This window comes from Taudactylus pleione, unplaced genomic scaffold (genome assembly GCF_031769625.1).
Source record: "Taudactylus pleione unplaced genomic scaffold, aTauple2 ptg000914l, whole genome shotgun sequence".
In the NCBI taxonomy this organism is placed as follows: domain Eukaryota; kingdom Metazoa; phylum Chordata; class Amphibia; order Anura; family Myobatrachidae; genus Taudactylus; species Taudactylus pleione.
The window spans coordinates 331,317-348,024 of NW_028285315.1; the positions used below are offsets into that span (position 1 = coordinate 331,317).

The window sequence follows — 16,708 nt, forward strand, 5'->3', positions numbered from 1 at the left end:
AAATACTTACATTTTCCAAAAGGATACCTTTTACTATGCACCAAAAACCTAAAAAACCTATAACTATGTATACATCATGCACATCATTGTTTATGTTGTATTTATTTTCCTATGGGAATTACATTTAGAAATGTACATTCTTTACAACATTGTCATCCATTGAATTCATGCAGATTTTGAAGATTTCAAATTGTGACAAAATGAAAGACTCGACCACGAAGGGACTCGAACCCTCAATCTTCTGATCTGAAGTCAGACACCTTATCCATTAGGCCACGCGGTCATCTTTATAGAAGTTGTCGAACCTGTGGAAGGTGTGGTAAAAGTAACCTCAAGTATAACATTCAAAATTTAGAAGTTTTTTCTAGATATATGTTTTGGAAAAACTTGCATATGAATTACAAAATGAAATCCAACATATTTTAGTGATTTATGTTGAGTGAACATTACAAAGTATACCTTTCACATAGCCTAGATTTTGTAAAATCCTTAACTTAGCTGAGAAATAACTTAACTTTTCTATAGGCATGCTATAAAGTTTTATAAAAAGATTAGGGATGTAGGCATTAGAGCAATTTCTCATTGAGCTATGGCTGTTCTGATTTCACTGATTCCTTCTAAACATGTGAGATGTATTTTTTATATGCAGATATGCAAATAACCATTATAGTATCAATTTGGTCAAAGAATTGCTTTGCAACACAGATTACCAAAATCAAACAAGTTAACAGGTAAACACTGACATTTTCCTAAAGGTTTTTTAAGTTTTATGAAAATATTAGGGATGTAGGCTTTATAGCAATTTCTCATTGGACTATGGATGTTCAGATTTCAATGATTCATTTTAAACATGTGAGATATAATTTTTATATGCAGATATGCAAATATCCTTTATTGTATCAATTTGGTCAAAGATTTTTTTCCAACACAGATTACCAAAATTGAACAAGTTAAGAGGTAAGTACTTACATTTTCCAAAAGGATACCTTTTACTATGCACCAAAAACCTAAAAAACCTATAACTATGTGTACATAATGCACATCATTGTTTATGTTGTATTTATTTTCCTATGGGAATTACATTTAGAAATGTGCATTCTTTACAACATTGTCATCCATTGAATTCAAGCAGAGTTTGAAGATTTCAAATAGTGACAAAAAGAATGACTTGACCATGAAGGGACACGAGCCCTCAATCTTCTGATCAGAAGTCAGACGCCTCATCCATTATGCCACGCTGTCATCTATGTCGAAATTGTCAAACCTGTGGAAGTTGTGGTAATAGTAACCTCAAGTATAACATTCAAAATTTAGAAGCTTTTTCTAGAGGTATGTTTTGGAAAAACTTTCATATGAATTACAAAATGAAATCCAACATATTTTAGTGATTTATGTTGAGTGAACATTACAAAGTATACCTTTCACATAGCCTAGATTTTGTAAAATCCTTAACTTAGCTGAGAAATAACTTAACTTTTCTATAGGCATGCTATAAAGTTTTATAAAAAGATTAGGGATGTAGGCATTAGAGCAATTTCTCATTGAACTATGGGTGTTCTGATTTCACTGATTCCTTCTAAACATGTGAGATGTATTTTTTATATGCAGATATGCAAATAACCATTACAGTATCAATTTGGTCAAAGAACTGCTTTGCAACACAGATTTCCAAAATCAAACAAGTTAACAGGTAAACACTTACATTTTCCTAAAGGTTTTTTAAGAATTATGAAAATATTAGGGATGTAGGCTTTATAGCAATTTCTCATTGGACTATGGATGTTCGGATTTCAATGATTCATTTTAAACATGTGAGATATAATTTTTATATGCAGATATGTAATATACTTTATTGTATCAATTTGGTCAAAGATTTTTTTCCAACACAGATTACCAAAATTGAACAAGTTAACAGGTAAATACTTACCTTTTCCAAAAGGATACCTTTTACTATGCACCAAAAACCTAAAAAAACTATAACTATGTGTACATCATGCACATCATTGTTTATGTTGTATTTATTTTCCTATGGGAATTACATTTAGAAATGTACATTCTTTACAACATTGTCATCCATTGAATTCATGCAGAGTTTGAAGATTTCAAATTGTGACAAAATGAAAGACTCGACCACGAAGGGACTCGAACCCTCAATCTTCTGATCCGTAGTCAGACGCCTTATCCATTAGGCCATGCGGTCATCTTTATAGAAGTTGTCGAACCTGTGGAAGGTGTGGTAAAAGTAACCTCAAGTATAACATTCAAAATTTAGAAGTTTTTTCTAGATATATGTTTTGGAAAAACTTGCATATGAATTACAAAATGAAATCCAACATATTTTAGTGATTTATGTTGAGTGAACATTACAAAGTATACCTTTCACATATCCTAGATTTTGTAAAATCCTTAACTTAGCTGAGAAATAACTTAACTTTTCTATAGGCATGCTATAAAGTTTTATAAAAAGATTAGGGATGTAGGCATTAGAGCAATTTCTCATTGAGCTATGGCTGTTCTGATTTCACTGATTCCTTCTAAACATGTGAGATGTATTTTTTATATGCAGATATGCAAATAACCATTATAGTATCAATTTGGTCAAAGAATTGCTTTGCAACACAGATTACCAAAATCAAACAAGTTAACAAGTAAACACTGACATTTTCCTAAAGGTTTTTTAAGTTTTATGAAAATATTAGGGATGTAGGCTTTATAGCAATTTCTCATTGGACTATGGATGTTTGGATTTCAATGATTCATTTTAAACATGTGAGATATAATTTTTATATGCAGATATGCAAATATCCTTTATTGTATCAATTTGGTCAAAGATTTTTTTCCAACACAGATTACCAAAATTGAACAAGTTAAGAGGTAAATACTTACATTTTCCAAAAGGATACCTTTTACTATGCACCAAAAACCTAAAAAACCTATAACTATGTGTACATCATGGACATAATTGTTTATGTTGTATTTATTTTCCTATGGGAATTACATTTAGAAATGTACATTCTTTACAACATTGTCATCCATTGAATTCATGCAGAGTTTGAAGATTTCAAATAGTGACAAAAAGAATGACTTGACCATGAAGGGACACAAACCCTCAATCTTCTGATCAGAAGTCAGACGCCTCATCCATTATGCCACGCTGTCATCTATGTCGAAATTGTCGAACCTGTGGAAGGTGTGGTAATAGTAACCTCAAGTATAACATTCAAAATTTAGAAGTTTTTTCTAGATATATGTTTTGGAAAAACTTGCATATGAATTACAAAATGCAATCCAACATATTTTAGTGATTTATGTTGAGTGAACATTACAAAGTATACCTTTCACATAGCCTAGATTTTGTAAAATCCTTAACTTAGCTGAGAAATAACTTAACTTTTCTATAGGCATGCTATAAAGTTTTATAAAAAGATTAGGGATGTAGGCATTAGAGCAATTTCTCATTGAACTATGGGTGTTCTGATTTCAATGATTCCTTCTAAACATGTGAGATGTATTTTTTATATGCAGATATGCAAATAACCATTATAGTATCAATTTGGTCAAAGAATTGCTTTGCAACACAGATTACCAATATCAAACAAGTTAACAGGTAAACACTGACATTTTCCTAAAGGTTTTTTAAGTTTTATGAAAATATTAGGGATGTAGGCTTTATAGCAATTTCTCATTGGACTATGGATGTTCGGATTTCAATGATTCATTTTAAACATGTGAGATATAATTTTTATATGCAGATATGCAAATATCCTTTATTGTATCAATTTGGTCAAAGATTTTTTTCCAACACAGATTACCAAAATTGAACAAGTTAAGAGGTAAATACTTACATTTTCCAAAAGGATACCTTTTACTATGCACCAAAAACCTAAAAAACCTATAACTATGTATACATCATGCACATCATTGTTTATGTTGTATTTATTTTCCTATGGGAATTACATTTAGAAATGTACATTCTTTACAACATTGTCATCCATTGAATTCATGCAGAGTTTGAAGATTTCAAATTGTGACAAAATGAATGACTCGACCTCGAAGGGACTCGAACCCTCAATCTTCTGATCTGAAGTCAGACGCCTTATCCATTAGGCCACGCGGTCATCTTTATAGAAGTTGTCGAACCTGTGGAAGGTGTGGTAAAAGTAACCTCAAGTATAACATTCAAAATTTAGAAGTTTTTTCTAGATATATGTTTTGGAAAAACTTGCATATGAATTACAAAATGAAATCCAACATATTTTAGTGATTTATGTTGAGTGAACATTACAAAGTATACCTTTCACATAGCCTAGATTTTGTAAAATCCTTAACTTAGCTGAGAAATAACTTAACTTTTCTATAGGCATGCTATAAAGTTTTATAAAAAGATTAGGGATGTAGGCATTAGAGCAATTTCTCATTGAGCTATGGCTGTTCTGATTTCACTGATTCCTTCTAAACATGTGAGATGTATTTTTTATATGCAGATATGCAAATAACCATTATAGTATCAATTTGGTCAAAGAATTGCTTTGCAACACAGATTACCAAAATCAAACAAGTTAACAGGTAAACACTGACATTTTCCTAAAGGTTTTTTAAGTTTTATGAAAATATTAGGGATGTAGGCTTTATAGCAATTTCTCATTGGACTATGGATGTTCAGATTTCAATGATTCATTTTAAACATGTGAGATATAATTTTTATATGCAGATATGCAAATATCCTTTATTGTATCAATTTGGTCAAAGATTTTTTTCCAACACAGATTACCAAAATTGAACAAGTTAAGAGGTAAGTACTTACATTTTCCAAAAGGATACCTTTTACTATGCACCAAAAACCTAAAAAACCTATAACTATGTGTACATCATGCACATCATTGTTTATGTTGTATTTATTTTCCTATGGGAATTACATTTAGAAATGTGCATTCTTTACAACATTGTCATCCATTGAATTCAAGCAGAGTTTGAAGATTTCAAATAGTGACAAAAAGAATGACTTGACCATGAAGGGACACGAGCCCTCAATCTTCTGATCAGAAGTCAGACGCCTCATCCATTATGCCACGCTGTCATCTATGTCGAAATTGTCAAACCTGTGGAAGTTGTGGTAATAGTAACCTCAAGTATAACATTCAAAATTTAGAAGCTTTTTCTAGAGGTATGTTTTGGAAAACTTTCATATGAATTACAAAATGAAATCCAACATATTTTAGTGATTTATGTTGAGTGAACATTACAAAGTATACCTTTCACATAGCCTAGATTTTGTAAAATCCTTAACTTAGCTGAGAAATAACTTAACTTTTCTATAGGCATGCTATAAAGTTTTATAAAAAGATTAGGGATGTAGGCATTAGAGCAATTTCTCATTGAACTATGGGTGTTCTGATTTCACTGATTCCTTCTAAACATGTGAGATGTATTTTTTATATGCAGATATGCAAATAACCATTACAGTATCAATTTGGTCAAAGAACTGCTTTGCAACACAGATTTCCAAAATCAAACAAGTTAACAGGTAAACACTTACATTTTCCTAAAGGTTTTTTAAGAATTATGAAAATATTAGGGATGTAGGCTTTATAGCAATTTCTCATTGGACTATGGATGTTCGGATTTCAATGATTCATTTTAAACATGTGAGATATAATTTTTATATGCAGATATGTAATATCCTTTATTGTATCAATTTGGTCAAAGATTTTTTTCCAACACAGATTACCAAAATTGAACAAGTTAACAGGTAAATACTTACCTTTTCCAAAAGGATACCTTTTACTATGCACCAAAAACCTAAAAAAACTATAACTATGTGTACATCATGCACATCATTGTTTATGTTGTATTTATTTTCCTATGGGAATTACATTTAGAAATGTACATTCTTTACAACATTGTCATCCATTGAATTCATGCAGAGTTTGAAGATTTCAAATTGTGACAAAATGAAAGACTCGACCACGAAGGGACTCGAACCCTCAATCTTCTGATCCGTAGTCAGACGCCTTATCCATTAGGCCATGCGGTCATCTTTATAGAAGTTGTCGAACCTGTGGAAGGTGTGGTAAAAGTAACCTCAAGTATAACATTCAAAATTTAGAAGTTTTTTCTAGATATATGTTTTGGAAAAACTTGCATATGAATTACAAAATGAAATCCAACATATTTTAGTGATTTATGTTGAGTGAACATTACAAAGTATACCTTTCACATATCCTAGATTTTGTAAAATCCTTAACTTAGCTGAGAAATAACTTAACTTTTCTATAGGCATGCTATAAAGTTTTATAAAAAGATTAGGGATGTAGGCATTAGAGCAATTTCTCATTGAGCTATGGCTGTTCTGATTTCACTGATTCCTTCTAAACATGTGAGATGTATTTTTTATATGCAGATATGCAAATAACCATTATAGTATCAATTTGGTCAAAGAATTGCTTTGCAACACAGATTACCAAAATCAAACAAGTTAACAAGTAAACACTGACATTTTCCTAAAGGTTTTTTAAGTTTTATGAAAATATTAGGGATGTAGGCTTTATAGCAATTTCTCATTGGACTATGGATGTTTGGATTTCAATGATTCATTTTAAACATGTGAGATATAATTTTTATATGCAGATATGCAAATATCCTTTATTGTATCAATTTGGTCAAAGATTTTTTTCCAACACAGATTACCAAAATTGAACAAGTTAAGAGGTAAATACTTACATTTTCCAAAAGGATACCTTTTACTATGCACCAAAAACCTAAAAAACCTATAAATATGTGTACATCATGCACATCATTGTTTATGTTGTATTTATTTTCCTATGGGAATTACATTTAGAAATGTGCATTCTTTACAACATTGTCATCCATTGAATTCATGCAGAGTTTGAAGATTTCAAATAGTGACAAAAAGAATGACTTGACCATGAAGGGACACGAACTCTCAATCTTCTGATCAGAAGTCAGACGCCTCATCCATTATGCCATGCTGTCATCTATGTCGAAATTGTCGAACCTGTGGAAGGTGTGGTAATAGTAACCTCAAGTATAACATTCAAAATTTAGATGTTTTTTCTAGAGGTATGTTTTGGAAAAACTTGCATATGAATTACAAAATGCAATCCAACATATTTTAGTGATTTATGTTGAGTGAACATTACAAAGTATACCTTTCACATAGCCTAGATTTTGTAAAATCCTTAACTTAGCTGAGAAATAACTTAACTTTTCTACAGGCATGCTATAAAGTTTTATAAAAAGATTAGGGATGTAGGCATTAGAGCAATTTCTCATTGAACTATGGGTGTTCTGATTTCACTGATTCCTTCTAAACATGTGAGATGTATTTTTTATATGCAGATATGCAAATAACCATTATAGTATCAATTTGGTCAAAGAACTGCTTTGCAACACAGATTACCAAAATCAAACAAGTTAACAGGTAAACACTTACATTTTCCTAAAGGTTTTTTAAGAATTATGAAAATATTAGGGATGTAGGCTTTATAGCAATTTCTCATTGGACTATGGATGTTCGGATTTCAATGATTCATTTTAAACATGTGAGATATAATTTTTATATGCAGATATGCAAATATCCTTCATTGTATCAATTTGGTCAAAGATTTTTTTCCAACACAGATTACCAAAATTGAACAAGTTAAGAGGTAAATACTTACATTTTCCAAAAGGATACCTTTTACTATGCACCAAAAACCTAAAAAACCTATAACTATGTATACATCATGCACACCATTGTTTATGTTGTATTTATTTTCCTATGGGAATTACAGTTAGAAATGTACATTCTTTACAACATTGTCATCCATTGAATTCATGCAGAGTTTGAAGATTTCAAATAGTGACAAAAAGAATGACTTGACCACGAAGGGACACGAACCCTCAATCTTCTGATCAGAAGTCAGACACCTCATCCATTATGCCACGCTGTCATCTATGTCGAAATTGTCAAACCTGTGGAAGGTGTGGTAATAGTAACCTCAAGTATAACATTCAAAATTTAGAAGCTTTTTCTAGAGGTATGTTTTGGAAAAACTTGCATATGAATTACAAAATAAAATCCAACATATTTTAGTGATTTATGTTGAGTGAACATTACAAAGTATACCTTTCACATAGCCTAGATTTTGTAAAATCCTTAACTTAGCTGAGAAATAACTTAACTTTTCTATAGGCATGCTATAAAGTTTTATAAAAAGATTAGGGATGTAGGCATTAGAGCAATTTCTCATTGAACTATGGGTGTTCTGATTTCACTGATTCCTTCTAAACATGTGAGATGTATTTTTTATATGCAGATATGCAAATAACCATTATAGTATCAATTTGGTCAAAGAACTGCTTTGCAACACAGATTTCCAAAATCAAACAAGTTAACAGGTAAACACTGACATTTTCCTAAAGGTTTTTTAAGTTTTATGAAAATATTAGGGATGTAGGCTTTATAGCAATTTCTCATTGGACTATGGATGTTCGGATTTCAATGATTCATTTTAAACATGTGAGATATAATTTTTATATGCAGATATGCAAATATCCTTTATTGTATCAATTTGGTCAAAGATTTTTTTCCAACACAGATTACCAAAATTGAACAAGTTAAGAGGTAAGTACTTACATTTTCCAAAAGGATACCTTTTACTATGCACCAAAAACCTAAAAAAACTATAACTATGTGTACATCATGCACATCATTGTTTATGTTGTATTTATTTTCCTATGGGAATTACATTTAGAAATGTGCATTCTTTACAACATTGTCATCCATTGAATTCAAGCAGAGTTTGAAGATTTCAAATAGTGACAAAAAGAATGACTTGACCATGAAGGGACATGAGCCCTCAATCTTCTGATCAGAAGTCAGACGCCTCATCCATTATGCCACGCTGTCATCTATGTCGAAATTGTCAAACCTGTGGAAGTTGTGGTAATAGTAACCTCAAGTATAACATTCAAAATTTAGAAGCTTTTTCTAGAGGTATGTTTTGGAAAAACTTTCATATGAATTACAAAATGAAATCCAACATATTTTAGTGATTTATGTTGAGTGAACATTACAAAGTATACCTTTCACATAGCCTAGATTTTGTAAAATCCTTAACTTAGCTGAGAAATAACTTAACTTTTCTATAGGCATGCTATAAAGTTTTATAAAAAGATTAGGGATGTAGGCATTAGAGCAATTTCTCATTGAACTATGGGTGTTCTGATTTCACTGATTCCTTCTAAACATGTGAGATGTATTTTTTATATGCAGATATGCAAATAACCATTATAGTATCAATTTGGTCAAAGAACTGCTTTGCAACACAGATTTCCAAAATCAAACAAGTTAACAGGTAAACACTTACATTTTCCTAAAGGTTTTTTAAGAATTATGAAAATATTAGGGATGTAGGCTTTATAGCAATTTCTCATTGGACTATGGATGTTCGGATTTCAATGATTCATTTTAAACATGTGAGATATAATTTTTATATGCAGATATGTAATATCCTTTATTGTATCAATTTGGTCAAAGATTTTTTTCCAACACAGATTACCAAAATTGAACAAGTTAACAGGTAAATACTTACCTTTTCCAAAAGGATACCTTTTACTATGCACCAAAAACCTAAAAAAACTATAACTATGTGTACATCATGCACATCATTGTTTATGTTGTATTTATTTTCCTATGGGAATTACATTTAGAAATGTACATTCTTTACAACATTGTCATCCATTGAATTCATGCAGAGTTTGAAGATTTCAAATTGTGACAAAATGAAAGACTCGACCACGAAGGGACTCGAACCCTCAATCTTCTGATCTGAAGTCAGACGCCTTATCCATTAGGCCACGCGGTCATCTTTATAGAAGTTGTCGAACCTGTGGAAGGTGTGGTAAAAGTAACCTCAAGTATAACATTAAAAATTTAGAAGTTTTTTCTAGATATATGTTTTGGAAAAACTTGCATATGAATTACAAAATGAAATCCAACATATTTTAGTGATTTATGTTGAGTGAACATTACAAAGTATACCTTTCACATATCCTAGATTTTGTAAAATCCTTAACTTAGCTGAGAAATAACTTAACTTTTCTATAGGCATGCTATAAAGTTTTATAAAAAGATTAGGGATGTAGGCATTAGAGCAATTTCTCATTGAGCTATGGCTGTTCTGATTTCACTGATTCCTTCTAAACATGTGAGATGTATTTTTTATATGCAGATATGCAAATAACCATTATAGTATCAATTTGGTCAAAGAATTGCTTTGCAACACAGATTACCAAAATCAAACAAGTTAACAAGTAAACACTGACATTTTCCTAAAGGTTTTTTAAGTTTTATGAAAATATTAGGGATGTAGGCTTTATAGCAATTTCTCATTGGACTATGGATGTTTGGATTTCAATGATTCATTTTAAACATGTGAGATATAATTTTTATATGCAGATATGCAAATATCCTTTATTGTATCAATTTGGTCAACGATTTTTTTCCAACACAGATTACCAAAATTGAACAAGTTAAGAGGTAAATACTTACATTTTCCAAAAGGATACCTTTTACTATGCACCAAAAACCTAAAAAACCTATAACTATGTGTACATCATGCACATCATTGTTTATGTTGTATTTATTTTCCTATGGGAATTACATTTAGAAATGTGCATTCTTTACAACATTGTCATCCATTGAATTCATGCAGAGTTTGAAGATTTCAAATAGTGACAAAAAGAATGACTTGACCATGAAGGGACACGAACCCTCAATCTTCTGATCAGAAGTCAGACGCCTCATCCATTATGCCACGCTGTCATCTATGTCAAAATTGTCAAACCTGTGGAAGGTGTGGTAATAGTAACCTCAAGTATAACATTCAAAATTTAGAAGCTTTTTCTAGAGGTATGTTTTGGAAAAACTTGCATATGAATTACAAAACTGAAATCCAACATATTTTAGTGATTTATGTTGAGTGAACATTACAAAGTATACCTTTCACATAGCCTAGATTTTGTAAAATCCTTAAGTTAGCTGAGAAATAACTTAACTTTTCTACAGGCATGCTATAAAGTTTTATAAAAAGATTAGGGATGTAGGCATTAGAGCAATTTCTCATTGAACTATGGGTGTTCTGATTTCACTGATTCCTTCTAAACATGTGAGATGTATTTTTTATATGCAGATATGCAAATAACCATTATAGTATCAATTTGGTCAAAGAACTGCTTTGCAACACAGATTACCAAAATCAAACAAGTTAACAGGTAAACACTTACATTTTCCTAAAGGTTTTTTAAGAATTATGAAAATATTAGGGATGTAGGCTTTATAGCAATTTCTCATTGGACTATGGATGTTCGGATTTCAATGATTCATTTTAAACATGTGAGATATAATTTTTATATGCAGATATGTAATATCCTTTATTGTATCAATTTGGTCAAAGATTTTTTTCCAAAACAGATTACCAAAATTGAACAAGTTAACAGGTAAATACTTACCTTTTCCAAAAGGATACCTTTTACTATGCACCAAAAACCTAAAAAAACTATAACTATGTGTACATCATGCACATCATTGTTTATGTTGTATTTATTTTCCTATGGGAATTACATTTAGAAATGTACATTCTTTACAACATTGTCATTCATTGAATTCATGCAGAGTTTGAAGATTTCAAATTGTGACAAAATGAATGACTCGACCTCGAAGGGACTCGAACCCTCAATCTTCTGATCCGAAGTCAGACGCCTTATCCATTAGGCCACGCGGTCATCTTTATAGAAGTTGTCGAACCTGTGGAAGGTCTGGTAATAGTAACCTCAAGTATAACATTCAAAATTTAGAAGTTTTTTCTAGATATATGTTTTGGAAAAACTTGCATATGAATTACAAAATGAAATCCAACATATTTTAGTGATTTATGTTGAGTGAACATTACAAAGTATACCTTTCACATAGCCTAGATTTTGTAAAATCCTTAACTTAGCTGAGAAATAACTTAACTTTTCTATAGGCATGCTGTAAAGTTTTATAAAAAGATTAGGGATGTAGGCATAAGAGCAATTTCTCATTGAGCTATGGCTGTTCTGATTTCACTGATTCCTTCTAAACATGTGAGATGTATTTTTTATATGCAGATATGCAAATAACCATTATAGTATCAATTTTGTCAAAGAATTGCTTTGCAACACAGATTACCAAAATCAAACAAGTTAACAGGTAAACACTGACATTTTCCTAAAGGTTTTTTAAGTTTTATGAAAATATTAGGGATGTAGGCTTTATAGCAATTTCTCATTGGACTATGGATGTTCGGATTTCAATGAATCATTTCAAACATGTGAGATATAATTTTTATATGCAGATATGCAAATATCCTTTATTGTATCAATTTGGTCAAAGATTTTTTTCCAACACAGATTACCAAAATTGAACAAGTTAACAGGTAAATACTTACATTTTCCAAAAGGATACCTTTTACTATGCACCAAAAACCTAAAAAACCTATAACTATGTGTACATCATGCACATCATTGTTTATGTTGTATTTATTTTCCTATGGGAATTACATTTAGAAATGTACATTCTTTACAACATTGTCATCCATTGAATTCATGCAGAGTTTGAAGATTTCAAATTGTGACAAAAAGAATGACTTGACCATGAAGGGACACGAATCCTCAATCTTCTGATCAGAAGTCAGACGCCTCATCCATTATGCCACGCTGTCATCTATGTCGAAATTGTCGAACCTGTGGAAGGTGTGGTAATAGTAACCTCAAGTATAACATTCAAAATTTAGAAGCTTTTTCTAGAGGTATGTTTTGGAAAAACTTGCATATGAATTACAAAATGAAATCCAACATATTTTAGTGATTTATGTTGAGTGAACATTACAAAGTATACCTTTCACATAGCCTAGATTTTGTAAAATCCTTAACTTAGCTGAGAAATAACTTAACTTTTCTATAGGCATGCTATAAAGTTTTATGAAAAGATTAGGGATGTAGGCATTAGAGCAATTTCTCATTGAACTATGGGTGTTCTGATTTCACTGATTCCTTCTAAACATGTGAGATGTATTTTTTATATGCAGATATGCAAATAACCATTATAGTATCAATTTGGTCAAAGAACTGCTTTGCAACACAGATTACCAAAATCAAACAAGTTAACAGGTAAACACTTACATTTTCCTAAAGGTTTTTTAAGTTTTATGAAAATATTAGGGATGTAGGCTTTATGGCAATTTCTCATTGGACTATGGATGTTCGGATTTCAATGATTCATTTTAAACATGTGAGATATAATTTTTATATGCAGATATGCAATATCCTTTATTGTATCAATTTGGTCAAAGATTTTTTTCCAACACAGATTACCAAAATTGAACAAGTTAACAGGTAAATACTTACCTTTTCCAAAAGGATACCTTTTACTATGCACCAAAAACATAAAAAAAATATAACTATGTGTACATCATGCACATCATTGTTTATGTTGTATTTATTTTCCTATGGGAATTACATTTAGAAATGTACATTCTTTACAACATTGTCATTCATTGAATTCATGCAGAGTTTGAAGATTTCAAATTGTGACAAAATGAATGACTCGACCTCGAAGGGACTCGAACCCTCAATCTTCTGATCCGAAGTCAGACGCCTTATCCATTAGGCCACGCAGTCATCTTTATAGAAGTTGTCGAACCTGTGGAAGGTCTGGTAAAAGTAACCTCAAGTATAACATTCAAAATTTAGAAGTTTTTTCTAGATATATGTTTTGGAAAAACTTGCATATGAATTACAAAATGAAATCCAACATATTTTAGTGATTTATGTTGAGTGAACATTACAAAGTATACCTTTCACATATCCTAGATTTTGTAAAATCCTTAACTTAGCTGAGAAATAACTTAACTTTTCTATAGGCATGCTATAAAGTTTTAAAAAAAGATTAGGGATGTAGGCATTAGAGCAATTTCTCATTGAGCTATGGCTGTTCTGATTTCACTGATTCCTTCTAAACATGTGAGATGTATTTTTTATATGCAGATATGCAAATAACCATTATAGTATCAATTTGGTCAAAGAATTGCTTTGCAACACAGATTACCAAAATCAAACAAGTTAACAGGTAAACACTGACATTTTCCTAAAGGTTTTTTAAGTTTTATGAAAATATTAGGGATGTAGGCTTTATAGCAATTTCTCATTGGACTATGGATGTTAGGATTTCAATGATTCATTTTAAACATGTGAGATATAATTTTCATATGCAGATATGCAAATATCCTTTATTGTATCAATTTGGTCAAAGATTTTTTTCCAACACAGATTACCAAAATTGAACAAGTTAACAGGTAAATACTTACATTTTCCAAAAGGATACCTTTTACTATGCACCAAAAACCTAAAAAACCTATAACTATGTGTACATCATGCACATCATTGTTTATGTTGTATTTATTTTCCTATGGGAATTACATTTAGAAATGTACATTCTTTACAACATTGTCATCCATTGAATTCATGCAGAGTTTGAAGATTTCAAATAGTGACAAAAAGAATGACTTGACCATGAAGGGACACGAATCCTCAATCTTCTGATCAGAAGTCAGACGCCTCATCCATTATGCCACGCTGTCATCTATGTCGAAATTGTCGAACCTGTGGAAGGTGTGGTAATAGTAACCTCAAGTATAACATTCAAAATTTAGAAGCTTTTTCTAGAGGTATGTTTTGGAAAAACTTGCATATGAATTACAAAATGAAATCCAACATATTTTAGTGATTTATGTTGAGTGAACATTACAAAGTATACCTTTCACATAGCCTAGATTTTGTAAAATCCTTAACTTAGCTGAGAAATAACTTAACTTTTCTATAGGCATGCTATAAAGTTTTATGAAAAGATTAGGGATGTAGGCATTAGAGCAATTTCTCATTGAACTATGGGTGTTCTGATTTCACTGATTCCTTCTAAACATGTGAGATGTATTTTTTATATGCAGATATGCAAATAACCATTATAGTATCAATTTGGTCAAAGAACTGCTTTGCAACACAGATTACCAAAATCAAACAAGTTAACAGGTAAACACTTACATTTTCCTAAAGGTTTTTTAAGTTTTATGAAAATATTAGGGATGTAGGCTTTATGGCAATTTCTCATTGGACTATGGATGTTCGGATTTCAATGATTCATTTTAAACATGTGAGATATAATTTTTATATGCAGATATGCAATATCCTTTATTGTATCAATTTGGTCAAAGATTTTTTTCCAACACAGATTACCAAAATTGAACAAGTTAACAGGTAAATACTTACCTTTTCCAAAAGGATACCTTTTACTATGCACCAAAAACCTAAAAAAACTATAACTATGTGTACATCATGCACATCATTGTTTATGTTGTATTTATTTTCCTATGGGAATTACATTTAGAAATGTACATTCTTTACAACATTGTCATCCATTGAATTCATGCAGACTTTGAAGATTTCAAATTGTGACAAAATGAAAGACTCGACCTCGAAGGGACTCGAACCCTCAATCTTCTGATCCGAAGTCAGACGCCTTATCCATTAGGCCACGCAGTCATGTTTATAGAAGTTGTTGAACCTGTGGAAGGTGTGGTAATAGTAACCTCAAGTATAACATTCAAAATTTAGAAGTTTTTTCTAGATATATGTTTTGGAAAAACTTGCATATGAATTACAAAATGAAATCCAACATATTTTAGTGATTTATGTTGAGTGAACATTACAAAGTATACCTTTCACATAGCCTAGATTTTGTAAAATCCTTAACTTAGCTGAGAAATAACTTAACTTTTCTATAGGCATGCTGTAAAGTTTTATAAAAAGATTAGGGATGTAGGCATAAGAGCAATTTCTCATTGAGCTATGGCTGTTCTGATTTCACTGATTCCTTCTAAACATGTGAGATGTATTTTTTATATGCAGATATGCAAATAACCATTATAGTATCAATTTTGTCAAAGAATTGCTTTGCAACACAGATTACCAAAATCAAACAAGTTAACAGGTAAACACTGACATTTTCCTAAAGGTTTTTTAAGTTTTATGAAAATATTAGGGATGTAGGCTTTATAGCAATTTCTCATTGGACTATGGATGTTCGGATTTCAATGATTCATTTCAAACATGTGAGATATAATTTTTATATGCAGATATGCAAATATCCTTTATTGTATCAATTTGGTCAAAGATTTTTTCCAACACAGATTACCAAAATTGAACAAGTTAACAGGTAAATACTTACATTTTCCAAAAGGATACCTTTTACTATGCACCAAAAACCTAAAAAACCTATAACTATGTGTACATCATGCACATCATTGTTTATGTTGTATTTATTTTCCTATGGGAATTACATTTAGAAATGTACATTCTTTACAACATTGTCATCCATTGAATTCATGCAGAGTTTGAAGATTTCAAATAGTGACAAAAAGAATGACTTGACCATGAAGGGACACGAATCCTCAAGCTTCTGATCAGAAGTCAGACGCCTCATCCATTATGCCACGCTGTCATCTATGTCGAAATTGTCGAACCTGTGGAAGGTGTGGTAATAGTAACCTCAAGTATAACATTCAAAATTTAGAAGCTTTTTCTAGAGGTATGTTTTGGAAAAACTTGCATATGAATTACAAAATGAAAT

The 16,708-nt window shown here is 30.9% G+C and overlaps 5 non-coding genes across 5 annotated transcripts; all 5 read right to left on the reverse strand.

Annotated features, from left to right (window-relative positions):
- Nucleotides 1-2,127: 2,127 nt before the first annotated feature.
- Nucleotides 2,128-2,200, reverse strand: TRNAR-ACG (transfer RNA arginine (anticodon ACG)). The gene has a single exon. It is a non-coding gene; the product is annotated as a tRNA-Arg (tRNA).
- Nucleotides 2,201-5,961: 3,761 nt separating this feature from the next.
- TRNAR-ACG (transfer RNA arginine (anticodon ACG)) lies at nt 5,962-6,034 on the reverse strand. Its single transcript has one exon. It is a non-coding gene; the product is annotated as a tRNA-Arg (tRNA).
- Nucleotides 6,035-11,714: 5,680 nt separating this feature from the next.
- On the reverse strand, nt 11,715-11,787 carry TRNAR-UCG (transfer RNA arginine (anticodon UCG)). Its single transcript has one exon. It is a non-coding gene; the product is annotated as a tRNA-Arg (tRNA).
- A 1,844-nt stretch (nt 11,788-13,631) lies between these two features.
- On the reverse strand, nt 13,632-13,704 carry TRNAR-UCG (transfer RNA arginine (anticodon UCG)). The gene has a single exon. It is a non-coding gene; the product is annotated as a tRNA-Arg (tRNA).
- A 1,844-nt stretch (nt 13,705-15,548) lies between these two features.
- TRNAR-UCG (transfer RNA arginine (anticodon UCG)) lies at nt 15,549-15,621 on the reverse strand. Its single transcript has one exon. It is a non-coding gene; the product is annotated as a tRNA-Arg (tRNA).
- Nucleotides 15,622-16,708: the final 1,087 nt, after the last annotated feature.